Here is a 22,789-nt window from a genome sequence, read left to right on the forward strand (position 1 = left end):
GTTAATCAGAAAATCGGTAATTTACATCTGCAGTGGAAAAAAAATCCGTTCCGCCCAGCGTAGGACTCGAACCCAGGACCCTGTGAATAAGAGTCTCATGCTCTACCGACTGAGCTAGCCGTGCTGCCTCGTTGGATACCTGCTGGGCAACAGATCACACAGTACTCGTTTGGGTTGGTTGGTCCCATACAGAATCTCTCCATGCTGCCTAATGTTTTCCTAACGTCACACTCGTCACGTACTTCACTTTTATATCATATTCACTTCTGAGAGGTAAAGGAATTGCATGAAAATCTGCAGAGCTAGCGGCGTCAAAATTAACACACACACTTGATGTGACTCAAAAGCCGAACGAGTTACTTTCAGACGTTGTTTTAGATGTGCAAGTGCCAGGCAAAAATCGCGGTGAGGGCACTCTGCCGACCATTTCGCTAGTTAACACCGGTCATGAGTGTGTGTTTCAGGTTCAAGACCATCTCCAAGTACAAAATGTCAACAGCAACATTCAGACGGTTTCGTACTGCTCAATTGCTACATTAAAACGGTATGTTTCTTTTTCAGAACTGGAAAAACACGACCGTGACAGGAATCGAACCTGCAACCTTCGGATCCGAAGTCCAACGCCTTATCCATTAGGCCACACGGTCACTGACGACCAAGCATAACTTATATACGACTCATTTCGAAACGCTCACACCCCCTGAGGAATTGTGTTTTCGTTCCACACAGCCGCTGCCCCTTACTCTTTCCCACCCATTCGTTACATTCAACCTCTTACGAGACTGACCAAACATAGACAGGAAAACAAGACCACACACTTTGCGCATTCGGAATCGATGGCAGGGTGTCCCTCGCCGCATTTGCTACGATGGCCATTTGCTACTTCTGCAGAAGCGGCGGCGGCGGCGGCGGCGGCGACGACGACGACGACGACGACGACGACGACGACAGGCTCCGAGATTTGTGAGAAATACATCTATAAAATGTAATTCAGACTGCCTCGTCCCACCTTATGCCCTACCGCTTTGGCAAATGCTTTATCTGCGCAATTCGCCTTAATCACGTCTGAGAGTAATTCTTGATAATACGCCTGTCGCTAATTGTTCGTCATCACAGATACTGTTTGCTATACGTCCACGATGCGCAACTGATTTCCAAAATTCGTCTTCCTCTTGTGAGGATGGAACTCAGGACCCCTGGTTTACTAGACCAATGCTCTACCACTGAGCTAAACAGGCGCCGCCTAGCGGCACTTTTGCTTACTTCGTCCGTACGGTCGTCAGAATCATCAGACTTCAGCTGACAACACTTCATATTTTCGACTAATATTTGCAGCTATGGCGACCCATTACTGCCTGGCTACACATCTGACATGTAGCCGTGTTCTCTCCAACCAAAACCACTTGCGCTTCAGAACATGACTTTCACACATGTCTACAAAATCACCTTCACTTCAAATACAGTTTTCTTGCGACTGATGGTGACGTAGGCATATTTTAAAGTTGCTATTTCCATTACATCACGTTAATCAGAAAATCGGTAATTTACATCTGCAGTGGAAAAAAATTCCGTTCCGCTTAGCGTAGGGCTCGAACCCAGGACACTGTGAATAAGAGTCTCATGCTCTACCGACTGAGCTAGCCGTGCTGCCTCGTTGGATACATGGTGGGCAGCAGATCACACAGTACTCGTTTGGGTTGGTTGGTCCCATACAGAATCTCTCCATGCTGCCTAATGTTTTCCTAACGTCACACTCGTCACGTACTTCACTTTTATATCATATTCACTTCTGAGAGGTAAAGGAATTGCATGAAAATCTGCAGAGCTAGCGGCGTCAAAATTAACACACACACTTGATGTGACTCAAAAGCCGAACGAGTTACTTTCAGACGTTGTTTTAGATGTGCAAGTGACAGTCAAAAATCGCGGTGAGGGCACTCTGCCGAGCATTTCGCTAGTTAACACCGGTCATGAGTGTGTGTTTCAGGTTCAAGACCATCTCCAAGTGCAAAATGGTCAACAGCAACATTCAGACGGTTTCGTACTGCTCAATTGCTACATTAAAACGGTATGTTTCTTTTTCAGAACTGAAAAAACACGACCGTGACAGGATTCGAACCTGCAATCTTCGGATCCGAAGTCCAACGCCTTATCCATTAGGCCACACGGTCACTGACGACCAAGTATAACTTATATACGACTTATTTCGAAACGCTCACACCCCCTGAGGAATTGTGTTTTCGTTCCACACAGCCGCTGCCCCTTACTCTTTCCCACCCATTCGTTACATTCAACCTCTTACGAGACTGACCAAACATAGACAGGAAAACAAGACCACACGCTTTGCGCATTCGGAATCGATGGCAGGGTGTCCCTCGCCGCATTTGCTACGATGGCCATTTGCTACTTCTGCAGAAGCGGCGGCGGCGGTGGCGACGACGACGACGACGACGACGACAGGCTCCGAGATTTGTGAGAAATACATCTATAAAATGTAATTCAGACTGCCTCGTCCCACCTTATGCCCTACCGCTTTGGCAAATGCTTTATCTGCGCAATTCGCCTTAATCACGTCTGAGAGTAATTCTTGATAATACGCCTGTCGCTAATTGTTCGTCATCACAGATACTGTTTGCTATACGTCCACGATGCGCAACTGATTTCCAAAATTCGTCTTCCTCTTGTGAGGATGGAACTCAGGACCCCTGGTTTACTAGACCAATGCTCTACCACTGAGCTAAACAGGCGCCGCCTAGCGGCACTTTTGCTTACTTCGTCCGTACGGTCGTCAGAATCATCAGACTTCAGCTGACAACACTTCATATTTTCGACTAATATTTGCAGCTATGGCGACCCATTACTGCCTGGCTACACATCTGACATGTAGCCGTGTTCTCTCCAACCAAAACCACTTGCGCTTCAGAACATGACTTTCACACATGTCTACAAAATCACCTTCACTTCAAATACAGTTTTCTTGCGACTGATGGAGACGTAGGCATATTTTAAAGTTGCTATTTCCATTACATCACGTTAATCAGAAAATCGGTAATTTACATCTGCAGTGGAAAAAAAATCCGTTCCGCCCAGCGTAGGACTCGAACCCAGGACCCTGTGAATAAGAGTCTCATGCTCTACCGACTGAGCTAGCCGTGCTGCCTCGTTGGATACCTGCTGGGCAACAGATCACACAGTACTCGTTTGGGTTGGTTGGTCCCATACAGAATCTCTCCATGCTGCCTAATGTTTTCCTAACGTCACACTCGTCACGTACTTCACTTTTATATCATATTCACTTCTGAGAGGTAAAGGAATTGCATGAAAATCTGCAGAGCTAGCGGCGTCAAAATTAACACACACACTTGATGTGACTCAAAAGCCGAACGAGTTACTTTCAGACGTTGTTTTAGATGTGCAAGTGCCAGGCAAAAATCGCGGTGAGGGCACTCTGCCGACCATTTCGCTAGTTAACACCGGTCATGAGTGTGTGTTTCAGGTTCAAGACCATCTCCAAGTACAAAATGTCAACAGCAACATTCAGACGGTTTCGTACTGCTCAATTGCTACATTAAAACGGTATGTTTCTTTTTCAGAACTGGAAAAACACGACCGTGACAGGAATCGAACCTGCAACCTTCGGATCCGAAGTCCAACGCCTTATCCATTAGGCCACACGGTCACTGACGACCAAGTATAACTTATATACGACTCATTTCGAAACGCTCACACCCCCTGAGGAATTGTGTTTTCGTTCCACACAGCCGCTGCCCCTTACTCTTTCCCACCCATTCGTTACATTCAACCTCTTACGAGACTGACCAAACATAGACAGGAAAACAAGACCACACACTTTGCGCATTCGGAATCGATGGCAGGGTGTCCCTCGCCGCATTTGCTACGATGGCCATTTGCTACTTCTGCAGAAGCGGCGGCGGCGGCGGCGGCGGCGGCGGCGACGACGACGACGACGACGACGACGACGACGACAGGCTCCGAGATTTGTGAGAAATACATCTATAAAATGTAATTCAGACTGCCTCGTCCCACCTTATGCCCTACCGCTTTGGCAAATGCTTTATCTGCGCAATTCGCCTTAATCACGTCTGAGAGTAATTCTTGATAATACGCCTGTCGCTAATTGTTCGTCATCACAGATACTGTTTGCTATACGTCCACGATGCGCAACTGATTTCCAAAATTCGTCTTCCTCTTGTGAGGATGGAACTCAGGACCCCTGGTTTACTAGACCAATGCTCTACCACTGAGCTAAACAGGCGCCGCCTAGCGGCACTTTTGCTTACTTCGTCCGTACGGTCGTCAGAATCATCAGACTTCAGCTGACAACACTTCATATTTTCGACTAATATTTGCAGCTATGGCGACCCATTACTGCCTGGCTACACATCTGACATGTAGCCGTGTTCTCTCCAACCAAAACCACTTGCGCTTCAGAACATGACTTTCACACATGTCTACAAAATCACCTTCACTTCAAATACAGTTTTCTTGCGACTGATGGAGACGTAGGCATATTTTAAAGTTGCTATTTCCATTACATCACGTTAATCAGAAAATCGGTAATTTACATCTGCAGTGGAAAAAAATTCCGTTCCGCTTAGCGTAGGGCTCGAACCCAGGACACTGTGAATAAGAGTCTCATGCTCTACCGACTGAGCTAGCCGTGCTGCCTCGTTGGATACCTGCTGGGCAACAGATCACACAGTACTCGTTTGGGTTGGTTGGTCCCATACAGAATCTCTCCATGCTGCCTAATGTTTTCCTAACGTCACACTCGTCACGTACTTCACTTTTATATCATATTCACTTCTGAGAGGTAAAGGAATTGCATGAAAATCTGCAGAGCTAGCGGCGTCAAAATTAACACACACACTTGATGTGACTCAAAAGCCGAACGAGTTACTTTCCGACGTTGTTTTAGATGTGCAAGTGACAGTCAAAAATCGCGGTGAGGGCACTCTGCCGAGCATTTCGCTAGTTAACACCGGTCATGAGTGTGTGTTTCAGGTTCAAGACCATCTCCAAGTGCAAAATGGTCAACAGCAACATTCAGACGGTTTCGTACTGCTCAATTGCTACATTAAAACGGTATGTTTCTTTTTCAGAACTGAAAAAACACGACCGTGACAGGATTCGAACCTGCAATCTTCGGATCCGAAGTCCAACGCCTTATCCATTAGGCCACACGGTCACTGACGACCAAGTATAACTTATATACGACTTATTTCGAAACGCTCACACCCCCTGAGGATTGTGTTTTCGTTCCACACAGCCGCTGCCCCTTACTCTTTCCCACCCATTCGTTACATTCAACCTCTTACGACACCGACCAAACATAGACAGGAAAACAAGACCACACACTTTGCGCATTCGGAATCGATGGCAGGGTGTCCCCCGCCGCATTTGCTACAATGGCCATTTGCTACTTCTACAGAAGCGGCGGTGGCGGCGGCGACGACGACGACGACGATGACGACGACGACGACGACGAGAGGCTCTGAGATTTGTGAGAAATACATCTATAAAATGTAATTCAGACTGCCTCGTCCCACCTTATGCCGTACCGCTTTGGCAAATGCTTTATCTGCGCCATTCGCCTTAATGACATCTGAGAGTGATTCTTAATAATACGCCTGTCGCTAATTGTTCGTCATCACAGATACTGTTTGCTATACGTCCACGATGCGCAACTGATTTCCAAAATTCGTCTTCCTCTTGTGAGGATGGAACTCAGGACCCCTGGTTTACTAGACCAATGCTCTACCACTGAGCTAAACAGGCGCCGCCTAGCGGCACTTTTGCGTACTTCGTCCGTACGGTCGTCCGAATCATCAGACTTCAGCTGACAACACTTCATATTTTCGACTAATATTTGCAGCTATGGCGACCCATTACTGCCTGGCTACACATCTGTCATGTAGCCGTGTTCTCTCCAACCAAAACCACTTGCGCTTCAGAACATGACTTTCACACATGTCTACAAAATCACCTTCACTTCAAATACAGTTTTCTTGCGACTGATGGAGACGTAGGCATATTTTAAAGTTGCTATTTCCATTACATCACGTTAATCAGAAAATCGGTAATTTACATCTGCAGTGGAAAAAAAATCCGTTCCGCCCAGCGTAGGGCTCGAACCCAGGACCCTGTGAATAAGAGTCTCATGCTCTACCGACTGAGCTAGCCGTGCTGCCTCGTTGGATACCTGCTGGGCAACAGATCACACAGTACTCGTTTGGGTTGGTTGGTCCCATACAGAATCTCTCCATGCTGCCTAATGTTTTCCTAACGTCACACTCGTCACGTACTTCACTTTTATATCATATTCACTTCTGAGAGGTAAAGGAATTGCATGAAAATCTGCAGAGCTAGCGGCGTCAAAATTAACACACACACTTGATGTGACTCAAAAGCCGAACGAGTTACTTTCAGACGTTGTTTTAGATGTGCAAGTGCCAGTCAAAAATCGCGGTGAGGGCACTCTGCCGACCATTTCGCTAGTTAACACCGGTCATGAGTGTGTGTTTCAGGTTCAAGACCATCTCCAAGTACAAAATGGTCAACAGCAACATTCAGACGGTTTCGTACTGCTCAATTGCTACATTAAAACGGTATGTTTCTTTTTCAGAACTGGAAAAACACGACCGTGACAGGATTCGAACCTGCAATCTTCGGATCCGAAGTCCAACGCCTTATCCATTAGGCCACACGGTCACTGACGACCAAGTATAACTTATATACGACTCATTTCGAAACGCTCACACCCCCTGAGGAATTGTGTTTTCGTTCCACACAGCCGCTGCCCCTTACTCTTTCCCACCCATTCGTTACATTCAACCTCTTACGAGACCGACCAAACATAGACAGGAAAACAAGACCACACACTTTGCGCATTCGGAATCGATGGCAGGGTGTCCCTCGCCGCATTTGCTACGATGGCCATTTGCTACTTCTACAGAAGCGGCGGCGGCGGCGACGACGACGACGACGACGACGACGACGACGACGAGAGGCTCTGAGATTTGTGAGAAATACATCTATAAAATGTAATTCAGACTGCCTCGTCCCACCTTATGCCCTACCGCTTTGGCAAATGCTTTATCTGCGCAATTCGCCTTAATCACATCTGAGAGTAATTCTTGATAATACGCCTGTCCCTGATTGTTCGTCATCACAGATACTGTTTGCTATACGTCCACGATGCGCAACTGATTTCCAAAATTCGTCTTCCTCTTGTGAGGAGGGAACTCAGGACCCCTGGTTTACTAGACCAATGCTCTACCACTGAGCTAAACAGGCGCCGCCTAGCGGCACTTTTGCTTACTTCGTCCGTACGGTCGTCCGAATCATCAGACTTCAGCTGACAACACTTCATATTTTCGACTAATATTTGCAGCTATGGCGACCCATTACTGCCTGGCTACACATCTGACATGTAGCCGTGTTCTCTCCAACCAAAACCACTTGCGCTTCAGAACATGACTTTCACACATGTCTACAAAATCACCTTCACTTCAAATACAGTTTTCTTGCGACTGATGGAGACGTAGGCAAATTTTAAAGTTGCTATTTCCATTACATCACGTTAATCAGAAAATCGGTAATTTACATCTGCAGCGGAAAAAAATTCCGTTCCGCTTAGCGTAGGGCTCGAACCCACGACCCTGTGAATAAGAGTCTCATGCTCTACCGACCATTTTTTTTTTTTTTTTTTTTTTTTGGATGTGCAAGTGAAAGTCAAAACTCGCAGTGACGGCACCCTGCCGACCATTTCGATAGTTAACACCGGTCTTGTTGTGTGTGTTTCAAGCTCAAGAGGAACTCCATGCAAATAATGGTCAACAGCAACATTCAGACGGTTTCGTACTGCTCAATTGCTACATTAAAACGGTGTGTTTCTTTTTCAGAACTGGAGAATCACGACCGTGACAGGATTCGAACCTGCAATCTTCGGATCCGAAGTCCGACGCCTTATCCATTAGGCCACACGGTCACTGAAGACCAAGTATAACTTATATACGAGTCATTTCGAAACGCTCACACCCCCTGAGTAATTGTGTTTTCGTTCCACACAGCCGCTGCCCCTTACTCTTTCCCACCCATTCGTTACATTCAACCTCTTACGACACCGACCAAACATAGACAGGAAAACAAGACCACACACTTTGCGCATTGGGAATCGATGGCAGGGTGTCCCTCGCCGCATTTGCTACGATGGCCATTTGCTACTTCTGCAGAAGCGGCGGCTGCGGCGACGACGACGACGACGACGACGACGACCGCGAGAGGCTCAGAGATTTGTGAGAAATACATCTATAAAATGTAATTCAGACTGCCTCGTCCCACCTTATGCCGTACCGCTTTGGCAAATGCTTTATCTGCGCCATTCGCCTTAATGACATCTGAGAGTGATTCTTAATAATACGCCTGTCGCTAATTGTTCGTCATCACAGATACTGTTTGCTATACGTCCACGATGCGCAACTGATTTCCAAAATTCGTCTTCCTCTTGTGAGGATGGAACTCAGGACCCCTGGTTTACTAGACCAATGCTCTACCACTGAGCTAAACAGGCGCCGCCTAGCGGCACTTTTGCGTACTTCGTCCGTACGGTCGTCCGAATCATCAGACTTCAGCTGACAACACCTCATATTTTCGACTAATATTTGCAGCTATGGCGACCCATTACTGCCTGGCTACACATCTGACATGTAGCCGTGTTCTCTCCAACCAAAACCACTTGCGCTTCAGAACATGACTTTCACACATGTCTACAAAATCACCTTCACTTCAAATACAGTTTTCTTGCGACTGATGGAGACGTAGGCATATTTTAAAGTTGCTATTTCCATTACATCACGTTAATCAGAAAATCGGTAATTTACATCTGCAGTGGAAAAAAAATCCGTTCCGCCCAGCGTAGGGCTCGAACCCAGGACCCTGTGAATAAGAGTCTCATGCTCTACCGACTGAGCTAGCCGTGCTGCCTCGTTGGATACCTGCTGGGCAACAGATCACACAGTACTCGTTTGGGTTGGTTGGTCCCATACAGAATCTCTCCATGCTGCCTAATGTTTTCCTAACGTCACACTCGTCACGTACTTCACTTTTATATCATATTCACTTCTGAGAGGTAAAGGAATTGCATGAAAATCTGCAGAGCTAGCGGCGTCAAAATTAACACACACACTTGATGTGACTCAAAAGCCGAACGAGTTACTTTCAGACGTTGTTTTAGATGTGCAAGTGCCAGTCAAAAATCGCGGTGAGGGCACTCTGCCGACCATTTCGCTAGTTAACACCGGTCATGAGTGTGTGTTTCAGGTTCAAGACCATCTCCAAGTACAAAATGGTCAACAGCAACATTCAGACGGTTTCGTACTGCTCAATTGCTACATTAAAACGGTATGTTTCTTTTTCAGAACTGGAAAAACACGACCGTGACAGGATTCGAACCTGCAATCTTCGGATCCGAAGTCCAACGCCTTATCCATTAGGCCACACGGTCACTGACGACCAAGTATAACTTATATACGAGTCATTTCGAAACGCTCACACCCCCTGAGGAATTGTGTTTTCGTTCCACACAGCCGCTGCCCCTTACTCTTTCCCACCCATTCGTTACATTCAACCTCTTACGAGACCGACCAAACATAGACAGGAAAACAAGACCACACACTTTGCGCATTCGGAATCGATGGCAGGGTGTCCCTCGCCGCATTTGCTACGATGGCCATTTGCTACTTCTGCAGAAGCGGCGGCGGCGACGACGACGACGACGACGACGACAGGCTCTGAGATTTGTGAGAAATACATCTATAAAATGTAATTCAGACTGCCTCGTCCCACCTTATGCCCTACCGCTTTGGCAAATGCTTTATCTGCGCAATTCGCCTTAATCACATCTGAGAGTAATTCTTGATAATACGCCTGTCCCTAATTGTTCGTCATCACAGATACTGTTTGCTATACGTCCACGATGCGCAACTGATTTCCAAAATTCGTCTTCCTCTTGTGAGGATGGAACTCAGGACCCCTGGTTTACTAGACCAATGCTCTACCACTGAGCTAAACAGGCGCCGCCTAGCGGCACTTTTGCGTACTTCGTCCGTACGGTCGTCAGAATCATCAGACTTCAGCTGACAACACTTCATATTTTCGACTAATATTTGCAGCTATGGCGACCCATTACTGCCTCGCTACACATCTGACATGTAGCCGTGTTCTCTCCAACCAAAACCACTTGCGCTTCAGAACATGACTTTCACACATGTCTACAAAATCACCTTCACTTCAAATACAGTTTTCTTGCGACTGATGGAGACGTAGGCATATTTTAAAGTTGCTATTTCCATTACATCACGTTAATCAGAAAATCGGTAATTTACATCTGCAGTGGAAAAAAATTCCGTTCCGCTTAGCGTAGGGCTCGAACCCAGGACACTGTGAATAAGAGTCTCATGCTCTACCGACTGAGCTAGCCGTGCTGCCTCGTTGGATACATGGTGGGCAGCAGATCACACAGTACTCGTTTGGGTTGGTTGGTCCCATACAGAATCTCTCCATGCTGCCTAATGTTTTCCTAACGTCACACTCGTCACGTACTTCACTTTTATACCATATTCACTTCTGAGAGGTAAAGGAATTGCATGAAAATCTGCAGAGCTAGCGGCGTCAAAATTAACACACACACTTGATGTGACTCAAAAGCCGAACGAGTTACTTTCCGACGTTGTTTTAGATGTGCAAGTGACAGTCAAAAATCGCGGTGAGGGCACTCTGCCGAGCATTTCGCTAGTTAACACCGGTCATGAGTGTGTGTTTCAGGTTCAAGACCATCTCCAAGTGCAAAATGGTCAACAGCAACATTCAGACGGTTTCGTACTGCTAAATTCCTACATTAAAACGGTATGTTTCTTTTTCAGAACTGAAAAAACACGACCGTGACAGGATTCGAACCTGCAATCTTCGGATCCGAAGTCCAACGCCTTATCCATTAGGCCACACGGTCACTGACGACCAAGTATAACTTATATACGACTTATTTCGAAACGCTCACACCCCCTGAGGAATTGTGTTTTCGTTCCACACAGCCGCTGCCCCTTACTCTTTCCCACCCATTCGTTACATTCAACCTCTTACGAGACCGACCAAACATAGACAGGAAAACAAGACCACACACTTTGCGCATTCGGAATCGATGGCAGGGTGTCCTTCGCCGCATTTGCTACGATAGCCATTTGCTACTTCTGCAGAAGCGGCGGCGGCGGCGACGACGACGACGACGACGACGACGACGACGACGACGACGACGACGACAGGATCTGAGATTTGTGAGAAATACATCTATAAAATGTAATTCAGACTGCCTCGTCCCACCTTATGCCCTACCGCTTTGGCAAATGCTTTATCTGCGCAATTCGCCTTAATCACATCTGAGAGTAATTCTTGATAATACGCCTGTCCCTAATTGTTCGTCTTCACAGATACTGTTTGCTATACGTCCACGATGCGCAACTGATTTCCAAAATTCGTCTTCCTCTTGTGAGGATGGAACTCAGGACCCCTGGTTTACTAGACCAATGCTCTACCACTGAGCTAAACAGGCGCCGCCTAGCGGCACTTTTGCTTACTTCGTCCGTACGGTCGTCCGAATCATCAGACTTCAGCTGACAACACTTCATATTTTCGACTAATATTTGCAGCTATGGCGACCCATTACTGCCTGGCTACACATCTGACATGTAGCCGTGTTCTCTCCAACCAAAACCACTTGCGCTTCAGAACATGACTTTCACACATGTCTACAAAATCACCTTCACTTCAAATACAGTTTTCTTGCGACTGATGGAGACGTAGGCAAATTTTAAAGTTGCTATTTCCATTACATCACGTTAATCAGAAAATCGGTAATTTACATCTGCAGCGGAAAAAAATTCCGTTCCGCTTAGCGTAGGGCTCGAACCCACGACCCTGTGAATAAGAGTCTCATGCTCTACCGACCTTTTTTTTGGATGTGCAAGTGAAAGTCAAAACTCGCAGTGACGGCACCCTGCCGACCATTTCGCTAGTTAACACCGGTCTTGTTGTGTGTGTTTCAAGCTCAAGAGGAACTCCAAGCAAATAATGGACAACAGCAACATTCAGACGGTTTCGTACTGCTCAATTGCTACATTAAAACGGTATGTTTCTTTTTCAGAACTGGAAAAACACGACCGTGACAGGATTCGAAGCTGCAATCTTCGGATCCGAAGTCCAACGCCTTATCCATTAGGCCACACGGTCACTGACGACCAAGTATAACTTATATACGACTCATTTCGAAACGCTCACACCCCCTGAGGAATTGTGTTTTCGTTCCACACAGCCGCTGCCCCTTACTCTTTCCCGCCCATTCGTTACATTCAACCTCTTACGACACCGACCAAACATAGACAGGAAAACAAGACCACACACTTTGCGCATTCGGAATCGATGGCAGGGTGTCATCCGCAGCATTTGCTACAATGGCCATTTGCTACTTCTACAGAAGCGGCGACGACGACGACGACGACGACGACGACGACAGGCTCTGAGATTTGTGAGAAATACATCTATAAAATGTAATTCAGACTGCCTCGTCCCACCTTATGCCGTACCGCTTTGACAAATGCTTTATCTGCGCCATTCGCCTTAATGACATCTGAGAGTGATTCTTAATAATACGCCTGTCGCTAATTGTTCGTCATCACAGATACTGTTTGCTATACGTCCACGATGCGCAACTGATTTCCAAAATTCGTCTTCCTCTTGTGAGGATGGAACTCAGGACCCCTGGTTTACTAGACCACTGCTCTACCACTGAGCTAATCAGGCGCCGCCTAGCGGCACTTTTGCGTACTTCGTCCGTACGATCGTCCGAATCATCAGACTTCAGCTGACAACACTTCATATTTTCGACTAATATTTGCAGCTATGGCGACCCATTACTGCCTGGCTACACATCTGACATGTAGCCGTGTTCTCTCCAACCAAAACCACTTGCGCTTCAGAACATGACTTTCACACATGTCTACAAAATCACCTTCACTTCAAATACAGTTTTCTTGCGACTGATGGAGACGTAGGCATATTTTAAAGTTGCTATTTCCATTACATCACGTTAATCAGAAAATCGGTAATTTACATCTGCAGCGGAAAAAAATTCCGTTCCGCCCAGCGTAGGGCTCGAACCCAGGACCCTGTGAATAAGAGTCTCATGCTCTACCGACTGAGCTAGCCGTGCGGCCTCGTTGGATACCTGCTGGGCAGCAGATCACACAGTACTCGTTTGGGTTGGTTGGTCCCATACAGAATCTCTCCATGCTGCCTAATGTTTTCCTAACGTCACACTCGTCACGTACTTCACTTTTATATCATATTCACTTCTGAGAGGGAAAGGAATTGCATGAAAATCTGCAGAGCTATCGGCGTCAAAATTAACACACACACTTGATGTGACTCAAAAGCCGAACGAGTTACTTTCCGACGTTGTTTTAGATGTGCAAGTGCCAGTCAAAAATCGCGGTGAGGGCACTCTGCCGACCATTTCGCTAGTTAACACCGGTCATGAGTGTGTGTTTCAGGTTCAAGACCATCTCCAAGTACAAAATGGTCAACAGCAACATTCAGACGGTTTCGTACTGCTCAATTGCTACATTAAAACGGTATGTTTCTTTTTCAGAACTGGAAAAACACGACCGTGACAGGATTCGAACCTGCAATCTTCGGATCCGAAGTCCAACGCCTTATCCATTAGGCCACACGGTCACTGACGACCAAGTATAACTTATATACGACTCATTTCGAAACGCTCACACCCCCTGAGGAATTGTGTTTTCGTTCCACACAGCCGCTGCCCCTTACTCTTTCCCACCCATTCGTTACATTCAACCTCTTACGAGACCGACCAAACATAGACAGGAAAACAAGACCACACACTTTGCGCATTCGGAATCGATGGCAGGGTGTCCCTCGCCGCATTTGCTACGATGGCCATTTGCTACTTCTGCAGAAGCGGCGGCGGCGGCGACGGCGACGACGACGACGACGACGACGACGACAGGCTCTGAGATTTGTGAGAAATACATCTATAAAATGTAATTCAGACTGCCTCGTCCCACCTTATGCCCTACCGCTTTGGCAAATGCTTTATCTGCGCAATTCGCCTTAATCACATCTGAGAGTAATTCTTGATAATACGCCTGTCCCTAATTGTTCGTCATCACAGATACTGTTTGCTATACGTCCACGATGCGCAACTGATTTCCAAAATTCGTCTTCCTCTTGTGAGGATGAAACTCAGGACCCCTGGTTTACTAGACCAATGCTCTACCACTGAGCTAAACAGGCGCCTCCTAGCGGCACTTTTGCTTACTTCGTCCGTACGGTCGTCCGAATCATCAGACTTCTGCTGACAACACTTCATATTTTCGACTAATATTTGCAGCTATGGCGACCCATTACTGCTTGGCTACACATCTGACACGTAGCCATGTTCTCTCCAACCAAAACCACTTGCACTTCAGAACATGACTTTCACACATGTCTACAAAATCACCTTCACTTCAAATACAGTTTTCTTGCGACTGATGGAGACGTAGGCAAATTTTAAAGTTGCTATTTCCATTACATCAGGTTAATCAGAAAATCGGTAATTTACATCTGCAGCGGAAAAAAATTCCGTTCCGCCCAGCGTAGGGCTCGAACCCAGGACCCTGTGAATAAGAGTCTCATGCTCTACCGACTGAGCTAGCCGTGCGGCCTCGTTGGATACCTGCTGGGCAGCAGATCACACAGTACTCGTTTGGGTTGGTTGGTCCCATACAGAATCTCTCCATGCTGCCTAATGTTTTCCTAACGTCACACTCGTCACGTACTTCACTTTTATATCATATTCACTTCTGAGAGGGAAAGGAATTGCATGAAAATCTGCAGAGCTATCGGCGTCAAAATTAACACACACACTTGATGTGACTCAAAAGCCGAACGAGTTACTTTCCGACGTTGTTTTAGATGTGCAAGTGCCAGTCAAAAATCGCGGTGAGGGCACTCTGCCGACCATTTCGCTAGTTAACACCGGTCATGAGTGTGTGTTTCAGGTTCAAGACCATCTCCAAGTACAAAATGGTCAACAGCAACATTCAGACGGTTTCGTACTGCTCAATTGCTACATTAAAACGGTATGTTTCTTTTTCAGAACTGGAAAAACACGACCGTGACAGGATTCGAACCTGCAATCTTCGGATCCGAAGTCCGACGCCTTATCCATTTTTTTTTAATCTCATTTTGTTCGTTATTGCTCGTTTCACTTGTTCGTGGCGGACGTCACCTGACGCCCATTGAAGTTCGTTATTGATCCATTAACTCAGTTTTTTTATTACAGAGGGCAGCTAACCCCCTGACCGAACACGCTGAGCTACCGTGCCGGCATCCATTAGGCCACACGGTCACTGACGACCAAGTATAACTTATATACGACTCATTTCGAAACGCTCACACCCCCTGAGGAATTGTGTTTTCGTTCCACACAGCCGCTGCCCCTTACTCTTTCCCACCCATTCGTTACATTCAACCTCTCACGACACCGACCAAACATAGACAGGAAAACAAGACCACACACTTTGCGCATTCGGAATCGATGGCAGGGTGTCCCTCGCCGCATTTGCTACAATGGCCATTTGCTACTTCTGCAGAAGCGGCGGCGGCGGCGGCGGCGGCGACGACGACGACGACGACGACGACCGCGAGAGGCTCTGAGATTTGTGAGAAATACATCTATAAAATGTAATTCAGACTGCCTCGTCCCACCTTATGCCGTACCGCTTTCGCAAATGCTTTATCTGCGCCATTCGCCTTAATCACATCCGAGAGTAATTCTTGATAATACGCCTGTCGCTAATTGTTCGTCATCACAGATACTGTTTGCTATACGTCCACGATGCGCAACTGATTTCCAAAATTCGTCTTCCTCCTGTGAGGATGGAACTCACGACCCCTGGTTTACTAGACCAATGCTCTACCGCTTTTTTTTTTCTTTTTATCTGCGCCATTCGCCTTAATCACATCTGAGCGTAATTCTTAATAAAACGCTTGTCGCTTATTGTTCGTCATCACAGATACTGTTTGCTATACGGCCACGACGCGCAACTGATTTCCAAAATTCGTCTTCCTCCTCTGAGGATGGGAACTCACGACCCCTGGTTTACTAGACCAGTGCTCTACCACTTTTTTTTTGTATTACTTGATATGCCATTGTTTCAAATTTAGGGGTGACACTCAGATTCAGGCCTACGGAAACAAAGCGGGCAGGGGTCGAAACCCGAGGCCTGGCCACGATGACTCCACCGTCCTGTTTCCGAATGGCACCTGTACTACGGCGTCGTACTTTCCCCTACTGTCGCTGTTCTTGGTCTCACGTTTGTTTTTCTTGTTCGTCCTAAATATCCACGAAAACTTCAGTCCAGGTTTAGAAAAGTAGTTTACAGAAATGTGGCAAATCCAGAAACATTATATAGGAAATCGGCTAACACAGGCGACCTTAGCCAACACCCTCCCTTTCAAATGTCAGGCTAAGCATATTTGCAAAATCTTCACGGAGTCCTGGCATGCGCAATCGGTTCCAGTAAGCAGTAAGAATGTACTGTCGAAACGTAAGGTGTTCATCCTCTTCATGACAACTAATAACAAAATGTAGGAAGTGTCCAAGCAACCACATAACGGTATTGAGCTTCGTTCGCGGGTAAAAGGAAGAATCGGGCCGTACGATGATGTCAATGGTGTAAGCGGTTTCGGCAGTCCCAGTGACAAAAGCCAGTTGTTTCCTGAGCCAAATCCAATTAGCAAGGTGCCCACTGCAGGTGAATCGATGCTCAAGTGTGTCCTGGAGACCACACCGAGTGCAGTTGTCCGTGTCAGATAGACCAATACGGTGCAGTCGTACGTTGGTGGGGACCAAACCATTAACTACCCTACACCACGTGGACGCCACAGCCATAGTGTGGATCGGCAGACTAACATTCCTCCAGACGTTCTTCCAGGACACTTATGGAGACGCCAGTTCGATTGGATTGGGACCGGCCAGCCCCTCCCAACGGGCAATCAAGCTCTTGGTCGTTGGCACCGGTCGTCGCAAGAAGACGTCACCGAGGTAACTAACCGCAATATAAAATTCCCGGACGTGTTTCAACTTAAAATTGAGGCGACCGACGTCGACAGGTGGAGCAAGGCTCTTCGGACGCACAGCAGTAAAAAGTCTGGATGTAATTGAAGTATTTCTTGCGTAACAATTAGAGTCGTACGGCGGACGTACAAGGCAGATGCCTTGCGAATAATGTCAGTGAGGCCCAAGCCTCCGGTGATACGCGGTTTCGTCATAACCTCGTAACGCAACTTGAATAGATGACCCTTCGATATAAACCTGCTAGACAATTGGCGCAACCTTTTCGCCACCATAATGGGAAGTGGGAACAGCTGAGCAACATAATAGGCTTTACATAACACGTATGTGTCTAAAATTCTGACTTTTTGCAAAATGGTAGCAGAGCGCTGCTCATGGACCATCAAAGCCCCCTGTATCTTCTCGGTGACAGATTTCCAATTAAGAGCCGCCATTTTTATAGGACACCGATCAATGCTAATCCCCAATGACGTATGGCGATCGACAAAAGTGGCCCAAGGGACATCAGCATCGCGAAACCCTCGAAAATCAAGGAACTTACATTTACCCTGATTGAGACGCGCTCCAGAGACACAACAGTATGCATCAACTGCCCCTTTCAACAATGTGATATCATCACGTTGACGGAGGAGAACAACGACATCGTCCGCGTACGCCTTAACAGTGAGCTTCCCACCAGAGAGGGTCATACCCTGAAGCTTGAAAGCAAGAGTCCGAAGCAGCGGTTCCAGGGACAATATGAATAGAGACATAGAGAGCGGACTACCCTGAGGTACCCCTCGGCGGATAGCAATGGGCGGCGTCAGCTGCCCATTGACTGACACCCGAGCAGTTATTCCCCAATACAAATTACCAAGAACACCACGTGATGAAAGCCTTAAAACCATTTGTATCTAAAACACGATTTAAAAACACATGACTGACGTGATCAAAAGCCTTGTAAAAATCGAGGAAAGCAAAGGCACAATGAACGTTTGTAACCACCGCAACCGAGACAACATCCCGATATTCGGCTACTGGGGTCAGAATAGATCTACCAGGGAAACAACATTGATGTGCACCAATCACACCCCGAAGCAGAGAAGACAATCGACTATTGAGCGCTCTAGCAGCTGTCTTGTAATCAAAGTTCAGCAATGTGAGCGGACGAAGATTGCCACCAGATAAACGACCAGTGGACTTCGGAAATAAAACAATTTTCCCTACTTTAAAATCGGCTGGCACATCCATCCCCCTGACAATCTCATTTAAAATCTGCGTAAAAGTGCCACCCAAAAGAGGCCAAAAACGGAGATAAAATTCTTTAGGCAGGCCGTCTGGACCCGGCGATTTACCGGACGGAGAGCGAGCAATAAAATCGAAAACATCATCTACCTGGAACTCCCGGAGAAAGTCGCCGTTCGCGTCAGGCGTGATCGTCGCAGGAAGATCCTCAAGGACATCATCAGAAAGTGACGCACCAGAATCGTCGGCAGAATAGAGACTAGCGTAATACTGATGAAGAGCACGCGTCATATCCTCCTGTGCAATAAGCTGTCGTCCATCATCCACCATAAGAGAAGAGATGAAGGTGCGACGACGTCGAGTCTGATGCCGCAGCAGGTGGTACAAAGAACCCAGTTCACCTTCAACAAGAGAGTGAGGTTTCGACTTTACTCGCAGACCATCCAACTGTCGTCGTTTGAGGGTCAAGAGCTTTGCTTTAATACGACGAACATCATGGATCCGCAGAGGAGAAGGACCCGCCGCGTCATACAGTTCACGCAGGACAGAGTAGTAAAATTCATACGTGTTCTTAAAATCGCGCGCCCTTGCGGCACAGTAAAAAATCAAAGACTGACGAATCTTGGGCTTGGCAAACGCAGTCCACCAAACGAGCAAGGAGGGGTAACGCGGGACAGAGCGAAGACATCACTCCCACACGGCACTTACAACTTCATCAATGGCACTGTCGGCAAGGTGGGAAACATTTAACATCCACTGGGAACGATAAAGTTTTGCTGGTTGGTGACTAAGGTTTACAGTTGCAGTAAAAGCACAATGGTCAGAAAAACTAGTAGGAATAACATCGACAGAAAGAATGTTATCACATAAAAAATCAGAGAAGCAGAATCTGTCGAGTCTACTGCATGAGGACGCGGTAAAATACGTAAATTTCACCAGGTTTGGATATTTGTGTTCCCAAACATCACGCAGGTGCATCGTACGAACCAAGTCATGTAAATCTCGGCAATAATTAAAATTGGGGGACTGGTCTTCAGGGCGTAAAACACAATTAAAATCGCCTCCGAGCAGGAGACTCCGAGGACTCTTGCGCAAAAGATAAATAAGCTCTTCCTTATAAAAGCGCGATCGGGCCACAGTGCGACCCGAACCAGAGGGGGCATACAAAACAACTAGGCAGAGATCAAAAAGACGACAACCAATCCCACTGCCAGAGTCAAGGAATTCAATGTCAGTAACAGGAATACCTTCTCGAAAGAAAAGAGCAGTTCCTGTTGAATTTTCCGGTGCGACATTAAAAACAGTTTGAAATCCAGGTAGAGAGAGATCAGAAAACAATACTTCCTGCAAAAATAGTATGTCTGCACAGGAGTCGTAGAGAAACTGCCGCAAAGAGGCAATGCGAACGTCGGACTCAATACGGTTAACATTTAAGGTAAGAAAGGTGTATGCTTGAACCATGGAGAGAAGAGCGAGGGAAGAAATCACCTACACCGACGCATCAACATCACAGTCCATAGCAGGGGAGACGGAGGCATCCGAGGGAAGAGGACTGCTACCCCCTTCCGCGGATCCCTTACGTTTCGGTCTTTTACGAACAGCATTGACGTTCGGCTGAACGCGCAACTTGCGTCGGCTGACGGGCAAGGAAGCGGGAGCCGCCGGTGACGTAGGAGGGTCAAGTTCTGTATCCGACAACACCCGCGCCGGTCCACAGTCAGGGTCCGGGGTCGCGGGGGAAACATCCGACGAAACGGACTGGTCTACACCAATACTAGCTTCCGGCAAACATGGACTACACGGAGGCGAAACGTGAGCAGGAAGCTCCGAAGCTGCTAAGTTGGAAGGAAGCGGAGCAGCTCCGCTGGCAGAGGTATGGGGCAGCGAAGCAGGAAGTTGTTGCGGCTCAACTTGTTGTGACAACGAAGTCGGTTCGGAAGGCGGCGCCAACAGGCCCGACCGACGAGCCGACTCGAGAGAAGCCGCGTCGGAAGCCGGAGGGGCGTCAGCAGCCGCTACCGGAACAGCTACTTCTGGGGAACAGGGAGCATCTACACTACTCTGTGGCTCGGAGGATGTCGGTCTCTCGGAGTGGGGCATCTCGGGGAGATCCTCATCCGTACTATTTCCATCATGTGCGCGACGCCGTTTATTATTCAAAAGCGGCACACCCACCTGAGGAACAGACGGAACAACATCAGATTTGGCACGCAAAGGAGGAAATTCTGTGTCAGGGGCGTGCAAAACCTGCTTCGGGGCGCTACTACCACTGGACTGTTCGACACTTTTTTTTTTCACTTGCTGCTTTATATTTAATGACCCACCGCCTAATTTCTTATGGTGGGTCTTATATAGCCTCTTGGCCGCTGTGGCTGGGTCCGGGGTCCGGAGTGGCTGATTGTGCCATCACCCCGGCTCCCGTCCCCACCCACACCGTTGCCCGTGTCCCGCCACGTGGAGGCGGGCTTTGTATGGTTCTTATCTTTTTTTTGTTATTGTGCAGCATATTAAAATCTTAAAACTAATATAAAATATAAAATAAGTAGGATACAGACAGACAGACAAGTATACGAAAGAATTAAGAAAATAATAATACAAAAACTTAATAATTAATAGGATGTTAGGAAGAAGTAGAGAAAAGGGAAAGGAATAGGGAAAGGAATGGTGTAGTATGGGCCCGTCACCTGGTTGTGGGCGGCGTCCAGGGTCTTGGAATGATCCTCAAGTCGCTGGACGTCGCTCACCATTCCTTCTAATGTCTGCCATTCTAAGTACTTACTTAACTATGGAAGGTTGAGGTACATTAGCCAACTAACCCTCCATGTCTAGTCTGCAAAGCTACCTTGTGATGAATAACAAATAATGCCCAGCTTTTTGATCTGGCTCAGAAGTTATTGGTGGAAAGTTGTTATGGTAATGGTAATAGAGGTGAGATGGAATGTGGCTGTTTATTTCGGGCTTGCATGGCTCCTAATAAAGACTGTTCGGTTGTTAGTACCTCCCGGCCCCGCCGACAACACGGCCCGAACGGTGGTTTTCCCCGATCTACAAGATGTATCTGTCGGGTTGGGCTCAGTCAAGAGGAACCACAATTAAGATCCTTCCATCCAGGCCGTGTGCCGCCTCTTACCAGGAGGCGTAGGTCCCTTGAGGAGGTGCCTACCAATAAGCTTTGGCTTCGATGGTATTGGTAAAATAATGGTTATGGTAGCGGTTGTACAGCTGCATTAAAACTGACAATTTGTGTTGAAGCAATAAGGCTTATGATACTGCATAATGCGTTAGTTAGCACCTCCCGGCCCCGCCAGCAACACAGCCTGAAAGGTGGTTTTCCCCGATCTACAATATGTATCCGTCGGGTTGGGCTCAGTCAAGAGGGACCACAATTAAGATCCTTCCATCCAGGCCGTGCGCTGCCTCTTACCAGAAGGCGTAGGTCACTTGAAGGGGTGCCTAGCTTTAAGCTCATATTAGACATGGAGGTACTATTAACTATATACATATTTACATTTAGGTGCAATCAGTTTTCCAGAATTTCTGTGACATATGCACCATTTGTCGGTCTTTCGGGAAAAGTCTTTGAGGCCAGTTTAGTTGACACTATGGGTCATACGCGCTGGACGCCTCAATATCTGTGTTGGTGCCTTGGTCTGCATCTGTGTCTTCTTCTTCTTCACTCGATGTATCAGTAATGTCTGTGATCCCCTGGGCATCCTGTTGTCTGGTTGTGCCGACTTGCCTTCTGTATGGTCTGTTGCGTAAATATTCAACATGTTGAATCTTTGAGATTTCGTCAGTCAGTGTATTAAGTTCAGTCCACCTTTCAGGATCGCGTACTATGGCATGTAGTTCATTTTGTGTGTTCAAGTGGTCTACGGGTACTGTGTGTCTTGTGATCGTGCGTTGTCCGCAGAAAAAGACGATGTGTTCAGGGGAACCTTCTTCCCCGCATGTGCATCTATTAGTCTGCTGCAGACTCACGCGGTTCAGGTGCGTGGGATAGGGGCCGTGTCCTGTGATGGAGTGTACCATACCGCGGCTGGGATCGATATGTTTCAGTTTTAGTCTTTCCCGGATGTCAGGGAAGAAGTTGTATACTCGGCGGCCCTTATCGCTGTTGTCCCACTCGCTCTGCCAGGTATCCACTCGCCATGTTTTAAGTTGGCGTGTTGACTCAATCGGTACACCAGTGATCTGCCGAACCTGGTCTATTCTCCCCATCCTAAGCCAGTACATTGCTGCACGGTACCTGATTGTGATGTCTATTGGGAAGATTCCCATGACCACACATAGTGCATCAATTGACGTTGTGTTGAAGGCCCCAGTTAATCGAAGTAAAACACTTCTTTG

At 47.2% G+C, this 22,789-nt stretch overlaps 16 non-coding genes across 16 annotated transcripts; all 16 read right to left on the reverse strand.

The window, feature by feature from the left end:
* Positions 1–51: 51 nt before the first annotated feature.
* Trnak-cuu (transfer RNA lysine (anticodon CUU)) lies at positions 52–124 on the reverse strand. The gene has a single exon. It is a non-coding gene; the product is annotated as a tRNA-Lys (tRNA).
* A 450-nt stretch (positions 125–574) lies between these two features.
* Positions 575–647, reverse strand: Trnar-ucg (transfer RNA arginine (anticodon UCG)). The gene has a single exon. It is a non-coding gene; the product is annotated as a tRNA-Arg (tRNA).
* Positions 648–2,098: 1,451 nt separating this feature from the next.
* Trnar-ucg (transfer RNA arginine (anticodon UCG)) lies at positions 2,099–2,171 on the reverse strand. Its single transcript has one exon. It is a non-coding gene; the product is annotated as a tRNA-Arg (tRNA).
* Positions 2,172–3,083: 912 nt separating this feature from the next.
* Positions 3,084–3,156, reverse strand: Trnak-cuu (transfer RNA lysine (anticodon CUU)). The gene has a single exon. It is a non-coding gene; the product is annotated as a tRNA-Lys (tRNA).
* A 450-nt stretch (positions 3,157–3,606) lies between these two features.
* On the reverse strand, positions 3,607–3,679 carry Trnar-ucg (transfer RNA arginine (anticodon UCG)). The gene has a single exon. It is a non-coding gene; the product is annotated as a tRNA-Arg (tRNA).
* Positions 3,680–5,136: 1,457 nt separating this feature from the next.
* On the reverse strand, positions 5,137–5,209 carry Trnar-ucg (transfer RNA arginine (anticodon UCG)). The gene has a single exon. It is a non-coding gene; the product is annotated as a tRNA-Arg (tRNA).
* A 926-nt stretch (positions 5,210–6,135) lies between these two features.
* Trnak-cuu (transfer RNA lysine (anticodon CUU)) lies at positions 6,136–6,208 on the reverse strand. Its single transcript has one exon. It is a non-coding gene; the product is annotated as a tRNA-Lys (tRNA).
* A 451-nt stretch (positions 6,209–6,659) lies between these two features.
* Positions 6,660–6,732, reverse strand: Trnar-ucg (transfer RNA arginine (anticodon UCG)). The gene has a single exon. It is a non-coding gene; the product is annotated as a tRNA-Arg (tRNA).
* Positions 6,733–7,938: 1,206 nt separating this feature from the next.
* Trnar-ucg (transfer RNA arginine (anticodon UCG)) lies at positions 7,939–8,011 on the reverse strand. The gene has a single exon. It is a non-coding gene; the product is annotated as a tRNA-Arg (tRNA).
* Positions 8,012–8,929: 918 nt separating this feature from the next.
* Positions 8,930–9,002, reverse strand: Trnak-cuu (transfer RNA lysine (anticodon CUU)). Its single transcript has one exon. It is a non-coding gene; the product is annotated as a tRNA-Lys (tRNA).
* Positions 9,003–9,453: 451 nt separating this feature from the next.
* Trnar-ucg (transfer RNA arginine (anticodon UCG)) lies at positions 9,454–9,526 on the reverse strand. The gene has a single exon. It is a non-coding gene; the product is annotated as a tRNA-Arg (tRNA).
* A 1,430-nt stretch (positions 9,527–10,956) lies between these two features.
* Trnar-ucg (transfer RNA arginine (anticodon UCG)) lies at positions 10,957–11,029 on the reverse strand. Its single transcript has one exon. It is a non-coding gene; the product is annotated as a tRNA-Arg (tRNA).
* A 1,201-nt stretch (positions 11,030–12,230) lies between these two features.
* Trnar-ucg (transfer RNA arginine (anticodon UCG)) lies at positions 12,231–12,303 on the reverse strand. The gene has a single exon. It is a non-coding gene; the product is annotated as a tRNA-Arg (tRNA).
* A 906-nt stretch (positions 12,304–13,209) lies between these two features.
* Positions 13,210–13,282, reverse strand: Trnak-cuu (transfer RNA lysine (anticodon CUU)). Its single transcript has one exon. It is a non-coding gene; the product is annotated as a tRNA-Lys (tRNA).
* Positions 13,283–13,733: 451 nt separating this feature from the next.
* On the reverse strand, positions 13,734–13,806 carry Trnar-ucg (transfer RNA arginine (anticodon UCG)). The gene has a single exon. It is a non-coding gene; the product is annotated as a tRNA-Arg (tRNA).
* Positions 13,807–14,724: 918 nt separating this feature from the next.
* On the reverse strand, positions 14,725–14,797 carry Trnak-cuu (transfer RNA lysine (anticodon CUU)). The gene has a single exon. It is a non-coding gene; the product is annotated as a tRNA-Lys (tRNA).
* Between the last annotated feature and the right edge of the window lie 7,992 nt (positions 14,798–22,789).

This window comes from Schistocerca gregaria, unplaced genomic scaffold (assembly GCF_023897955.1).
Source record: "Schistocerca gregaria isolate iqSchGreg1 unplaced genomic scaffold, iqSchGreg1.2 ptg000180l, whole genome shotgun sequence".
Classification (NCBI taxonomy): domain Eukaryota; kingdom Metazoa; phylum Arthropoda; class Insecta; order Orthoptera; family Acrididae; genus Schistocerca; species Schistocerca gregaria.